This window comes from Adiantum capillus-veneris, chromosome 26 (assembly GCF_014529385.1).
Source record: "Adiantum capillus-veneris isolate H3 chromosome 26, ASM1452938v2, whole genome shotgun sequence".
NCBI classification, from domain to species: Eukaryota; Viridiplantae; Streptophyta; class Polypodiopsida; order Polypodiales; family Pteridaceae; genus Adiantum; species Adiantum capillus-veneris.
In genome coordinates, this window is record NC_140956.1 from 3647407 (window position 1) to 3663145 (window position 15739).

At 41.5% G+C, this 15739-nt stretch overlaps 1 pseudogene; it reads right to left on the reverse strand.

Moving 5' to 3' along the window:
• Nucleotides 1–747: 747 nt before the first annotated feature.
• On the reverse strand, nucleotides 748–1762 carry LOC147422903 (uncharacterized; annotated as a pseudogene).
• Between the last annotated feature and the right edge of the window lie 13977 nt (nucleotides 1763–15739).

Genomic DNA, 15739 nt, shown 5'->3' on the forward strand with positions numbered 1-15739 from the left:
ACCTTATTTCCTCTTTCCATATTGAAAGAGGGTTGCATTGCAATTTTATGTAATGCCAATACAAGAAATGTGGTCACCTAAACAAGACAATGAAAATCATTTGAAATTCTCAACATCTACCTTACATATGTAATGCTCTTGTGTATAATAAAAGGAGAAAATAGTATACCTTGAATGGATGAGTATACTTTGTAGATGTCATGTATGGCTCCGAGCAATCTAAGATCCATCTCAATCCCACCACTAAGCCTGCACGTGAACTCATTCGCTCCACCAAAGAAATGGATGAAAATGGGCAAATCACTAATATCCACCCCATGTGGTGTATCCATCATTGTGCTTGCCACCAAAATAGAGCACTTGACATGATCCTTAGACAATACATTCCAAGCAGGTAAGCCATCAGATCCAATAATGATGTCACCTGAAAGTTATCATAATTTTTATAGGCATACATAAAAGTAGAAACAATAACATTGAGTGGAGGTTTGAAAGAAACCTCTATGAAGGTCTATCACACTTTAATCCACACTCCAAGCAAATGGTTTAGATTTTTTCATTTTTCCATCCCTTCCCAAGCTCATATAAAACTCACGCATCACTGCAAAACCCTCCTTGAAGTTCCCTTCAATGAACTCTTTTCCTAGCACAAGAAAATCATGGTTCCATATTTTTACTTCTTTCAACGAAGTTCTCTTATCAAATGAATGAAAATTAGCAAGTGGGATGTAGATTGGTGAGCCCTTGCTAGTCGTTTTTGTGGAAATGCTTCCACCAACCAAAGATTTCATGTCTACCCAAAAAAGAAATTACACATTTGAACATACATTGTAAATAACTAAAAATCAGAAAACACAATATGTAACATATGCATACTCAAAGCATAGATAGATACAATAGAACTTAATCATCATCTTTCTAGAATAGTTGGGAACTCACCATTCAAAGAACTTCCTACTTTGCTTGTGGATGGTGGACGGCCACCCTTCTTTCCAATACTTTGAGCATCTTGATGATTTTTGTCCTTGAGTGCTTCAAATTCCTCATCTACCTTTTTCCTTTGATGTAGAGTCATTTTTTCCATAGACTCGGAATCTGATTTACATTCTCCTTTCATATGTTTAAGATATGCCTCTTTCTCATCTTCCAAAAACTCTCCTTTTTTCATGACAAGCCCCAAGGAGAGTGCTTACGCTCCCAAGCATCCACCAAGATGGCTCCATCAAGTGATCTGTTCTCCCTAAATATGGTCGATGTAAACATACAATACGTGCGCGGAGAGATGATTTTCCAAGCTTTGCAAATGTCTGGCAAGTATTGTATCTTTTTTGTAACGAAAAGGTGCATCAAAAACCTACAATTGACACCTACCAATCAAGATCTCAACAAGCATCACTAAAAGAAGCTTTGATATAAAGCTTAGACAAAGTAAAACATACCTATGGACCAATTGACGTGAAGAGTTCTTCAAATCCACATGCTTACTTGGGGTGGTTCCTACATTCATCTCTTTTTGGAAGTCATAAAAGAGCACACCTCGGTATCTACTCACAATGTCACTAAAGTATGCTTGCAAGATCACACCCATAGGAAGCTCTACTTTATTAGTGCCCGTAATACAATCCAAGACTTGTTGCAAAAGTCTAGTGGCGTCTTCTAAAAGTTGATTCATCCATACTTCTTTGGTCAACCAAGAAATTTATTGATGGTCCCCAAGTGGCATACCATAACTTTGACGAAAATTTTCATCCTGGCCCAGCATTTTTAGCATCCTCAATTTCAGCTCAATTGGACATGAGGCGGACAAAATGGAGTACAACTTTTCAATAGAAATTTTGAATTTCTCATCTTCAAAAGGTAGCTTCCACAATGTTTTAAACCATTCTTTTCCATTAGCAGGATTAACCACTGAGAGATTCTACAATAAAAACAAGCAAATATTCCAGTAAATTGAGAAACACATTCTTATCAAGTTTAAAACTTCAAAAGTCACCCGTATCATTTTTCTATTGTAAGTCTTTATCACACTTTTTGGTGCTGCAATAGTTGCTCTCAAATGCTCATCCTTCAGTAAATTTGGAGGTATCTTGTTACAAACCAACTCATAATCTTTTTCCACTTTCCCTACAATTAAATAAAAGGCATTAAATTTAACTCACTATAAAGATACACGGACAATAATTCAATGCAAAACCAATAAAGCACATTAATTTTTACCCCATAAACCAAACGACCGAGAATTGCTTGAGTAAGATGATACCAAACTCTCTTTCCACTTATAGCCTCTTGTGCTCTTGTCCTAATAATAGACTTTTTCTCAGCTTCATCAAAATCTTGTGAAAATTGCTTTTTATCAAGCACATAGTGTGTACTGGTATGGAATAAATATTTTTTCAAATTGGTCTTAACTATGGCTTCTTCATTCATTCTGAAAATAAAGTACAACATCATACTCATAGCAATCAATTTGAAAACCAAGAAGGGAAAGAGAAGGATAACTCACATGTTCAATCTTTGTAGAGTAGCCAGAGTTCATCATTTGGAGAAGGTACTATGAATTGAGCTTGAACTCGTATATGCATTCTTTTGTTGTTTGGATATATCTCATTTATGCATTGCATCCAAGCCATTGTTCTATGGTTGCCTTTCCAAACGAAGAACATTTTGTTGATGAGATGTGACCACTTTTCATCCTTCTTGAGCTCCTCTTTAAACTTTTTGTTAACCAAGCTCCAATTTTTATCCCATGTTTCAACAATATTATCATCCACATCTTTTGATGTTCCATCGGACATATTAATAGATAAAACGCAACTACCCTTCATAACAAAGTACCCATCATCTTCAAGAACTCGTTTAAGCAAAGAGAGGTCTTGTCTCAGCTCCCTCACCCTCTCATTGACAATACAACAACACAAAGGAACAAGTAACATCATGTCATGATTCATTGTTATACTCTCTAAAAACTTTAAACCTTGCGGTTTATTTAAGCACATGGAAATAGCATCCTCTGAATCTTCTTCTTTCTCATTGCTCTCAGAAACCGCATCCTTTGTCACTGTGGGATCTTCATCCATCTTTGACTTGACTATCGGGCTCTATGATCTCCACTTCCTGCTCAATGTCGACATCAACATCTTTGTTTTTGGTTTTTGTTGCTCCTTTGTTTGTTTGAGGTTCTACTTGCGCTCTTTCTTTTTCCTAATGGACTTGACTGCAAACAAGAAAAAAATTAAACCAAATATTAATAGTTCTGCATGTTCTTTGAAATGCATTTTATGATGACCCCGATTTTCAAGAGAATTTTACCAACAAAACCCTCAAGGAAATGATCATTTTTTGCCAAAGCACTACCATTCCCACAACATTAAAACATTAAAATTCATCAAAACAACCAAAGACTTGAGCAAAAGTTCCATTGAGAAAAATTGGTGTTGAATTATGGGTTTTGTTGGCGAAACCCACTAGGGGGGTCATCATATCTAAATTGGGTTGTCGAAGTCAGAGTCAAAGCCGGAGTCAATCGTCTGGAGTCGGAGTCACCCTTGAGAAATGGAACGTGCCTTGACGTGTCAGGCGTTCAACAACACATTCAATACTCAATTCAACAATGCAGTCATTACTCAACATGATGCTTCTACAAATTAATGTAGTGATACTCTTGACTGAATCTCTTGCCAACACTCCTTCAAGTACTCAAGCATCTCCTTTCTTGGCCCATATTGTCTCTTATTTTGTTGACCCATCCAGCTTCATGATTGGCAACCCCAAGCTCACAATACAATGTCGCCATATTATATTGTCTACACTCCCAGTACAGCCTACAGGTCCATAGTCACTAATCCCGAGTTCAAGTGTAGAGCTGGTAAATAGACCAGGTCAGGACCGAGTCATTCCTAGAAAGAGCTCAGGAAATCCCGACTGAGAGAGAGAGTTCAAGTGAAAATGCATCGTAATAAACTTGCACCGCTCAGGATGTATCAAAGGAGCTCAACTGAGTCTTCAAATATTTCCAGATCCCTATCTGATGTTGATAGTCCACATATTCCTTCACAGCTTCCCTAAAAAGACGTGTACATCAACAATGTGCGTTAGCACAAGGGGCCTGTGGGAGGCAACACAAAGGGAGGTGGCAATTGAGGGATATTTATAGGCAAGGACCTATAAATATGTAGGTTAGGCGAAGATCAACCATACTTTAGCTAGGGGAATTTAGATGAGAGCTAAGAGAGAGCTTGCAGAGGGGACGACTGTGATACTGATTGAGATGTCTTTCTCATTGTGTTTGCCACTCAGGAGACCTATGATGCCAATCTTCGCTCCCCCATCTCACATAAAACATCACTATGGCGGTCATATAATCCCTTATATCTCATCTCTGATACCTTAAAAGGAGCCACACTGCTCCTAGATTGGATCAAAACTGATCCTACAGAGACTTGATAAGGTTTCCAAAATGGAAAAGCCAACCCTCCGTGCAGCATAAGCCGTCCCACAATCCCCACATCAAACATGAGCAGTTACCTCAATTCTATTGACTCACAAATGTTCATGCCAACTAGAGCTCCTCTTGACAAATTCATCCCTCCAGTCGTCACATTGGGACTTGCAACAGAGAGGCCAAAAAAAAGCCTAAACACAACCGTATCGTAGAGCTCTGGCTTGCTCATGCCCTCAAGTTTCAACCAATAAGAGTGTTCCACTCAAACACACATGAAAACTAAGAACCCATCTTTCTATTGCTGCCTCAAGATGTTTGACGAGCTGGTTTTCTTTTTGGCACCCATCCATGTGGTCTATGTCCTGGTTTGAACTTCAAAAGTGATATGTGCATGAGAAGATATGCCACGTTCCCCAAGTGGTAAATCAAAGCTCGCCATATTGTATTGTCTATTAGTTGTGTATTAGTATTGTTAGCTAACCATGGGGTCATAGCACTTACATCTTAACCAACATGTCTAACTCTTCATGCTTTGAGGTGCTAAGTTGATGTCAAGCTAACTACTTTACTGAATTTGCCACTGATTGCAAGGGAAAGGCTGACTGCAAGGGCTGCAGAGTCAACTGCTCAAAAGATTAGACCTGCATTTTTTGCACATTTTGCACCCTGCAACCATTCTACGCATTCAGCCATTCAATCATTCTCGACATTTTTCACCCTACAGCCATTCTACGCATTTTGCACCTTGCACATTTTGCTTGCATTTGGAGATCCCTCAATAGGGTTTCGCTGGTGGCAAAACCCACACGACATGGCAAGGCAAAAATGGAATTGCACACAGCACGGCTGGAATCTCGAACTGGAAATAAAAATTTCTTGGCCTTCAGAAGGGTTTTGCCAACGAAATCCATTTGAAGGCCTCCTGTTTTATCTTCTGCTCCTCTTTTGCAAAGCCCTCAAAAGGGTTTCGCCAGCAAAACCCATTGGGCAAGGCAAAGCAGTGCTTGTATGTGTTTGTTTGAGAGAGAGAGAGAGAGAGAGAGAGAGAGAGAGAGAGAGAGAAGAGTCTTAAGAGATTGCTAATTTCATTGGAACAATCCCTAGTGACATGAAACAATATTATAACGCGTGTCATGAGTGTAGGGAGAGAATCAAGTGCACTCATTTAAAGCCCAACTCTTAAATGATGAACCGAGATGTTTATCATTTGATTCCAATTCAATAGAATGGGAGTTTCATGCAAAACTCTATTGAGCATAGTTGAGTGACAATCTGTTGAGCACAATTGAGTAGAGTGGGAGTTTCTTGCAAAAAAATGAATAGTGTTGTGATTAGAAATTAAAGGAAGACAAAACAAGTAGAGTTTACTACACAAAATGGGGTCGTTGAGGTCTCTAAGCAAGAGTTGTTAGTAGTATTTGGGTTTAGAGAAGATAGTATTCGGCTTCAACAGATCTTTGGAGTCGAAGCAGATGGCTTGTCGTTTGAAATGCCAATGACTAAACGAGGAGACATCAAGATGTTTCAACTTGATAGCCAATTTGGAAGAACTTTTGTGGTGCATGGTAGTCTGACAAGCAGAATCACCTTAAAAGAAGAGTCTTTTGTGCAGACAAGTGCATTAAGTAGTCATACTTCAAGTTTTAGTGTGATAAACATGCTCAAAACCTCCCTAAACAAAATTCTCTTAAAATAAGTGTCTCATTGGTGACAAAGATACAACAAGTTACAGAACTCCCAAAAAGATATGATGGGAACATATTGTTTGAGTTGCATTTCAACGTAACAAGAAATGCAATCCTTATGTCCAAGAAATGCAAACTATCAAGATTGGGAATTTCAAAGTAGAGGATACACAAGCACAAACACTATATTGGAGCCTTCTAAATAAGGTGATGAAAAATGAAGGATACAACAAACCTGAATTCAAAGGGTTCATGGCTGATAAAGCTCAAGCAAATTGGCGTGCAATAAGGATTGTATACAATGGAGGCTCGGACAAAGTTATGGCAAGCAAATAAAGGTCTTGTTTGTTTCATTGGGAGAGTTTTGCAACAACATACAAAAAGTTGTATACCCCCTCATAGCCAAGAGGAGTTTAAGCATAGGTGTAGACAATGGAGGGAAGCTCCATCTAAAGAAGCAGCTAAGATAGAGCTTGTGAAACTACAATCATGGCTAAGAAACGGGCATGCAGGCAAGACAATGATCTCTATGCTTGAAACATGGTTCATGTGGTGGCATGCAAGAGTGGCCCATTGGGGAGAATACATGATGTAGGTATATTTTTTATATTTTTTCTTGTTTGCTGTATAAGTTCTTTCACTAGTTAATTTCATTGTGTGCAAAAGGCCATGGAGAGTGATGATAGGCATATGGTTCCAGGGAAAACTTGGCAGAGTCGGTCCATGGTAGCTGGCTAACTTCAAATGATGGCGTTAAATATGTCTCCTTGTATACTGCTTGTCAAGGAGATATGACCACTATTCTCTTGCAACAATCAAGGTATGACTCATTTTTGAAAGGTGGACACAAAAAGTGTGGTCCAAGACTGCAAAAAATGAAAAATAGGAGAGATTCAATGTCTTTGGTGCCACTAGCAATGAGAAATGTTATCGATCTAACCAATGAGGCTAACGTGGAGCTAAATATACCCTAGAGGAGAGTATCTATTGATGGTGATGCGCGGACAATAGGAAGAAATCATCGAGGCACACTTGAAACACATATTAAGGAAGGTGACTCCCACCATCTAGAACATGAGTATGTCACACAACACGTGCGACAAACTAGGCAAAAACAAGAAGAGCATAAACAGGTTCATGAAATAGTTGAACCTAACATTCATCCTAGTAGGTGGGCAATACGTAGGACCAATCCTGCAAGTAAGATGTCAAGGCTACTCCATGATAAGAGAAAAAAATGTAATAACCTAATTGACCAAAAGGGAAGATGAGGATTAGTGGTTGTACCTGCTCCATGCTTTCAAGGGGTGGTACAAATAACATCACAAGTTGAGAAGAAACAGCTTGTGTGGTTTTGTGGAGATAATATTGACCACACCACAACTCCAAAAAATATTGTGACTGAAAGACCTACAAGTCGACCTGTTGTCTGGCTGCAGCTGGTACATGCTTGGATCTTGGGGAAAAGGTTGCACTATGGAATGCACGCTTTGATTTGCAAAATTGTAGTAGTGATGCGTCTGTGGAGACAACAAGTATCCCACATGTGCAAATGGAGGGGACAAGCACTCAATTTAATGATGCAGATATTCGCTCCCTACAACATGATGGAAAGAAAGTGATTATCTATAGATCCATTACTAAGGATATGGAGACACAGATCCGAAGAGCAATTGAGATGGTTGGAGCAAAAAGAATGAAGAATCGTATAATGTGGTGATTTCTACATTTCCCTCTTGCACATGTGAGGACTTTCAAATGCGGATACGTGGGGGCAAAAGATACATGGCCTACAACTCTATTTTGTTTTTGTCAAATATATAAAACTTGATATGAATCAGCAAAAGTTTGCCCACCAAGCTGCATTAACAAAGAGAGAGCTTCATCAAGGTGAGTAGAGAAATGCCAGTGATATGGATCTCCTTAGTATATTTTTGTATGGATCGCAGCTTGTTTTTGTTTAGAGAAAAGTTTTTTTCCTCTCGCACATATAGTGACAATTATGAAATTCTATACACTTTTTGGTCTAAGTATATTTTGCCATCAAGTTGTAGTTTCATTTTCCATTGAAGAAAATCTTATTCTCTCTTGCAAATATGGTGGAAATGATGAAATCAAACTGTATACAATTGACGGCTTTTATAAGTACATGTTTGTATCAAGTTGTCTTTTTCTTTTTTAATATAGTCATACAATCAAATTATAATTTTTTGTGGATCAAAATCTAAAGTAGTGATCATCTAGCTCACTGTTTTTTGATGCCTCTCTTCTAATTATTTTGATGTTTAATGGTTAATTATTTGATTATTTTTTGAGTATTGTAGTAAGCAGCTATAGAAAACCTAAGAATATCTTCACATGGCACATTTCTTTTACATTGTTGGTTATTAGGACAAGAGTTATGGAAGATTTCAACACTTCTTGCATTTTATTTCAAACCCTTACATATTGAGCAGTGTTAAATCCTTAAATGTACAACTCTTATCTCCAGCGTGTAGTTTCCAAGAGAAATATCTTTTGGAATTCTTTTAATCACTTCGTATATCTCTTTTGACTTTTTCGTATCGCTCATAGATTTTGCTCGTATAATGGTGACCCCCCAATTGAGGTTATGGCCATGGAAAGGGTTGTGGAGTAAACCCCTCACATACAACTTCCTATAATTGCGTAGAAAACAAGTAGAGAAGTTTAAAAGATGTTTAAAAGTAAGATCTTGAGCAAAGAAGTGGTTTGGAGGATTGGTTGTATTACATTGTTTGATGCCTCATTAGAGTCGCAAGCTTTTCTACAACGTCAATGTATACCCATATTGCCCCAAATAAAAAAACCATGTTCTTTGCCAAAATAAAAAACCGTACTCACCCTTGAGTGGATTCCTTTGCTCACATTATGCACTATGGCAACCATTCGGCTTCGCTCCCACTTCCTTCAATGCGAGACAAGGCATTGGGGCAATGGAGAAGAGTCACATAAATTATGCACACTATGCTCACTGCAAGTTCGAGACTCTAAGTACCACATGATACTAAAGTGCTCAACTTTTGCTCACATTTGAACTTGCTTTCCTCACATTTTCAGCCATGATGCAGGCCTCTACACTTTCCTATCCGAGCCATAGTGAGTCACGAGTGTCAAGGACACCAACAATGTGGACAAGGAAGTGAAACGCCTCTATGCATGTATTGGAGTTATGGAGCCAAAACCCATCAGACTATGGCAAGAAAGGAGGAGATGATGAGGGAACCTTCAAGGAACGAGCTCTAATCATTCGTTTCTCTAAAATAGAGGAGAGGAAGGACTTCCTAAAAAAGAGACCTATAGTAAAGCAAAGAGTGATTTTTTGGGAAATGATCTTACATTGTCTCAACTATCACACATGAAAGAATGAATGCTAGAGATCTTAGCTGTCAAAGACAAGGGAAAACTCGCCTTCCGTAGTGATAGTACTTGACAAACACATGGCATGACGGTGGAGAGGGGTAATGGGTAACACACTCAACACAAAAAGATTGTCTCTCTATAGCCCATAGCGTACACAACGCCCCAATCCACTAGAGTTCACCTTCGAAACTCTCGACACACTGGCAGGCCAAGCCTGCACACACATCGACGCGTAAACACGCACACACTCAGCTATCCACGCATTTCACTGCTCATTTCAAGCCACACACCACTGCCGCACACGAAACACTCTCTCTCTTCCATTCCGCACCAAAAAGGGGCCCAAGGGGCACACTTATCCGCACCCCCACTGCACACACAAGCAAAAGAAGTAGAGAAGGGGGGGTAGGGGAAACGACGCAAGAGAAACACCATAGAAGCTTCACCACTACTCAAACACTCTTTACAACTCATTTACATCAAACGGTGCACCCACATGGTCATCGGACAAGAAAACGCACACTTGGGGCTTTGCAGGCACACACCTGTGCACAAATAAAGCCAACCCAAGAACTCACACCCACACTCTATCTTGGCTCTCTGTAGGCTCACCGGCTCCAAGCCTTGGCAAGAAGCCTACAATGCAAAAAAGCATGAAAAATGGCTCAATTTTGACTTTTATAGGGGTGCTCCTTTCAATTTGGGCATTTGGGCTTTGATTGGTCCACCTTGCAACCACATTTAGCTACTTTGGAGGGGGTAACCGCCTTTGCTCCATCTGCTCACTTGCTCTCTTCTTTTGCACTTGGGAGGGGGTGCACTAGCGATGTCCCTAGTGTCCCTTGGAATTTTTTATTCATTTCCACCTTTGCTCTTTTGACCACCTCTTTTGACCCTTTTTTGTCTGGCCCTTTGCTTTCTTGGCTGCCCTTGGACTCACCCTTTCTCTCTATCATTCCCTTTTGGTCCTTCTGCTCCCTTTGCCCGGCCTTCAACTTTTGACGGCTTTGCCTGGCCACCTCTCTTGCTTTTGAACTCTCTCTCTCTCTCTCTCTCTCTCTCTCTCTCTCTCTCTCTCTCTCTCTCTCTCTCTCTCTCTCTCTCTCTCTCTCTCTCTCATCCCATGGGACTCACCTCCACCTCCCAGCCCCAAGCCTTCCATATTGGCCTTTACACTTTGTCTTGCACCTGCTAGCACCCACTGCTTGGCATAGAGCACTTTCTCGCATAGACCAACTTTTGCCGCACCATCATTGCCCACCCCCTAGTGGACATTTATGTTCAACCACACACATGCTTATTGAACATAAAAACTGCACACTCCAAACAAGATCTCTGTACACCACAAACCACCTAGCATATGTACAAAAACTGCCTCTTTCTTCCCACCACATTTGCTCATTTGGGTTGCCCAACCCCCTGCTGTACCTGTCATCTTCCGCCTGGGTCAAACACCTGTCATTGATCACTTCCATCCAACTGCAGTAGCTTTGTATAGTGCCACACCAAGGCACATAACCAACCACACACAAAAACTGCCAGCAGCATATCTCTACCACTCCAAGCACTCATCGGCCACTTGCGACATTACATCTCTAAACACACCAAATAGAGCACCATCCTGCTCAATCAACACTCCTAACATGTATGACCCTCCCTTCCATCCATGTAAAGTGAGATCCTCTCTCAACAAATCCTGTACTTGCTCAACAGCCCACTGCACAACTACTTTTATCAACATCCCTTTCACCCACCACTCATAAAGCTCCTTAGAAAGCTTGGGCACCTCCTCGGAATCCGCGTCACCTGTCATAGAGTGCACTTGTTGTATAGGAAAATATTATACCTTTGGCTCCATACTACCCTTCTCATCTGCCATGCACTCAATTCCAACATTATCGAGCTCTTCATCGTCAACCGGCCCTTCAAGGTTTATCATCACCACCTCTTCCGCTTCATCATGCTCTACCACCATAGGCAAGGCTTCCCTATCTTTTTTGGCAAAACTTTGCACCTGTTGCACCACCAAAGCACTTTACACCACCACTTTCACCAACATGGCCATTAGCATGGCACCACACATCAGTTTTACCTGCTTCGCATCACCTGTAGGCGTCGACTGCTCCACTCGGTTTTTATCAAGCATCTCGACTCGCACTTTATGATGCACCTCGCACACATTCACTGCTTCACCACTCACATGCAAGAGGTCATACTAATCATACCTGGATTGAGACGACTCAATCTCCCAACTCGTGTCTGTATCCATAGAGCAGCTGTCACTTGACTCAATCTCTTCCTCAATCTCAAGCTCTGGAATCTCCTCTAGCTGCACTCCTTTGACCTCGTCTGCAAACCGCACTCTTTGGTCTTTACCACACTTCAATGGAGCTTCTACAATAGCACTTGAGATTGGCAGCACATCCTTTGTCCACTCTAGAACCACCTGCACTTTGTCCACAATTGGAGCCGCTCTAGCCAGCATTCTTGGCATAGGAACCACCCTGTCTCTCTATAGCCAAAGAACCTTGGCTCTTCTTGCACATGCACTTCTCTTTGCACCACCTGTGGCTCGACTGCCACCGCTTCACACTGCCTTATCATCACCACGCTTGGCAAACCCCGTCTTGGTTTGTGCTTGTTCAAAATCTTTTTGGTCCGCCCTTTTGCTAGAGCTACCGCTTCTTCGTATGATACCGGTCCATCTATCTCAACCTTGTCATGCACTTTTTCATGCAGATAACTCATGAATTTTCTCCAATTTTAAAAACCGACATTTTTTGCAGCAGTTACCTTGATCAATTTCCCCCAAACTCCCACTTGAACGCTTGAAAATTGCCTTCCAAGCTTTGCTTCAAACCGTCAAGCTTTCTCTTTACCTCGCTCAGCTGCGTATCTGCTGCATATTTTCTTTGAAAAGCCGACTCTAGGGCTTCAAAATCTGCCTTTTCTTCATCACACAGGCCATCAAACCATAGACTCGCTTTACCACGAACCAGGAGTGGGAACACTTGTATCGCACCTTCTTCTCTCAATAGACCACTCTCCAACATGAACAAACCGTAATCTTGGAGCCAGGTTTCTGCATTTTTGACCCCATTGAAAATGGAAAAACTGGACCACGCCATCTCTAGCAGCACCTGCTCTTCAAAGGCCGCACCTTTGGCATCACCAAAATCACCGCTTCGACATTAACTAGGAGCATCAAACCGCTTCTTCGTGGGGGCACCGGAAGATGGAGAGGGGGAATGGGGGAACACATCCGACACACAAAAAGACTGCCTCTCTATAGCCCAGGGCACACACAGTACCCCAATCACTAGAGTTCACCTTCGAAACTCTTGACACGTGCTGGCAAGCCACCGCCCGCACACACACCAACACGTAAGCACACACACACTCAGCTATCCACGCATTTCACTGCTTGTTTCGAGCCACACAACATTGTTGCTCTCGCTCTCTCTCTCTCTCTCTCTCTCTCTCTCTCTCTCTCTCTCTCATCCCATGGGACTCACCTCCTCCTCCCAGTCCCCAGGCCTTCCATATTGGCTTTTACACTTTGTCTTGCACTTGCTAGCACCCACTGCTTGGCATAGAGCACTTTCTCGCACATACCATGGCTACACCAACGGTGCACGACCTATGGGACCAACCTAAAGCTTATGGTATGGAATTGCAATGGGTTGTTACAATTAGGTGTTAGAGCCGTTGAGGATACCTTCAAAGGGACATCATTTCCTATTCATAGCCACATCAGAGCCCAACAAGCACACTCTCAATAGATGGAGTAGTTACACCCTATCATCCAAGTGGTTTGCAAAGATGAGAGTGCCCACTATATATGGGTCAAGGTTGGAGTAAAGAAGGGCAGAGCTCGCTACATTTCCATATGGTACTTCCCTCCCGACACATCTCATGATGCTTTGCTTAAGGGGCTGTCATCATACATGATACTAGATGAGGATATTTGGTAGTTCTCAAGGGATAGGGATGTCATTCTACTCATAGTTTTCATTCTAGGAAATCATGTCATCAAGCATCCTTCTTTGACACTTCCGAGGAGATGTTGAGAGAGCTAGTTTACAGAGTATGGGAGATTTGATTGAGATGGGCACCACACAAGGATTGGCCATTTTGAATGGCCCTGATAGATATCCCTGTTCATGCAGCTTCACTTGCTTGCCTCATAAACATGGTGCTAGCATTGTGGATTATTTTTTGGCTCCCACATCACTTATACCATGGCATTCATGGACCTCCACTTTTGCATAGGGACAGATGGAGTGTATAGTAGAGTTGTATAGTCTTCTATAAGGGGAGGCCTCCCATAGTTAGAGCTCACCCAGGTATTGACAGAGATGTCATACAAAAATAGCCACAACTTTTACCCACTTTCTTAGCTTATTAGGAGACCACAGTGTGGGAGCACACCTCAAAATAGTTGGTATGATGATGGCTGTCGAGAGACGAGAGGCCAACTACAGAGACATGCGGCGTTGGGAGACATCACACATGGGCAATCACATATAATCTCTTGATGCTTTATAAGGTGAAAGAAGAGAACTTTCTTAGCCCAACTTGAGTGATATTTATCAAATACTCTCGACCCAAAACTATAGGGAGGATTGCGACTGTTTAGAGAGCACTCACCCTCTACGGTCATTACGTCAATAGAGACATGGACACAATATGGATCCTCTTTATACACAGTCGCAGAGCACATATCATTGCCACACCCACCAAAGTCCTCTCCTCACTTCTACTTTCTTCACAGCAGAGATTGTGAGGCGAGTCATTGACAGATTTCACATATAGGGAGGGCACATGATCATGATGGTATATTGACAAAGCATTTCGTACATGCTAGAGATCATGTTGATGATTTGTTGACCTTCATGTTTAATAGGGCCACATGTGAGGGGTTTCCTAAGACTTGTATGTTTACAATTGTATGACTACTCAAGTCTGGAAACTCAACTCTGCCAACTATCTATCACACATAGGGCGGGCACATGATCATGATGGTATATCAACAAAGCATTTCATACATGCTAGAGATCATGTTGATGGTTTGTTGAACTTCATGTTTAATAGGGCCACGTGTGAAGGGGGTTTCCTAAGACTTGTATGTTTACGATTGTATCACTAGTCAAGTCTGGAGACTCAACTCTGCCAACTAACTATCACACTATCGCGATTAGCCAAGCTATTTGCATCTACACTTGAGCAGATGGACAAAGAAAGAGACTGTACAAGCTTCAAGGTAGGTTGGATGCAGGAGGAGATTCTCGACACTTGATCATATCTTCACGCTTAAAGTGACCATTGAGGAGGGCAAAGCACATGGGAGGAGGATTATTGTAGCTTTGTAGATTTTTGACAAGCCTTTGACACAATCTTGAGAGCCAAGTTGATAGAGAGACTACATGACTTGGGAGTCCCAGAAGAGCGTGTATGGGGTATCATGGAACTATTTGAGACAATTATAGTGATACAAATAGTAGAGAGTCAGTCAAAGCCTGTTCACTCTACTAATGGAATGAACTAGGGATGACGACTTTCTTCGACTTTGTTTGGAATGTATATTGATGAGATTTTTCACTATATGAGATTGCAAGGGATAGAGGGGAGAGTGGAGTATGTAAACCCTTTTGCACATCTTGGTGTTGTATTTAGTGGACATAATTTCTGTATGAGAGGTGCTGCAAAGGCAAGATTGACGAGGGGATATGCAACATAAGGAGGGCTAGAGAATATATGTTCATAGGGATAGTTTTAGGAGCTATGCACTAAGCTGTGGCTATTTGACACTTTGGTCACTTCTACCATGCTTTATGGAGTGCACATACGGGGGCCTAGTTTGGATCATCATAATAGATCAAGGCACACATGTGATGGATGGAGATCCATGGAGAGACCAATTGTACCCTTGATCTCCAGGCCAATCTGAGTGAAAGCATGAATGCCACATGAGGTTATGAGAGATGAGATCAATGCACCACTGATTGTAATGGAGGCTCTTGCCAGGTCAGTGTCTTTCATGCATAGCACATGGGAGCTACCACACGACATATATGCATGACTAGCACTTGAGTCATCCTGACAACTGGCCAATGATGGTGATACTTCATGTTAGTTTACACAGACATCATCTTGTTTTGAGCTACATGGATTAGTATGGATAGGTTGACCCCTTTTCGGTATTCTCTGGATGCACCATCCCTCACCCTCA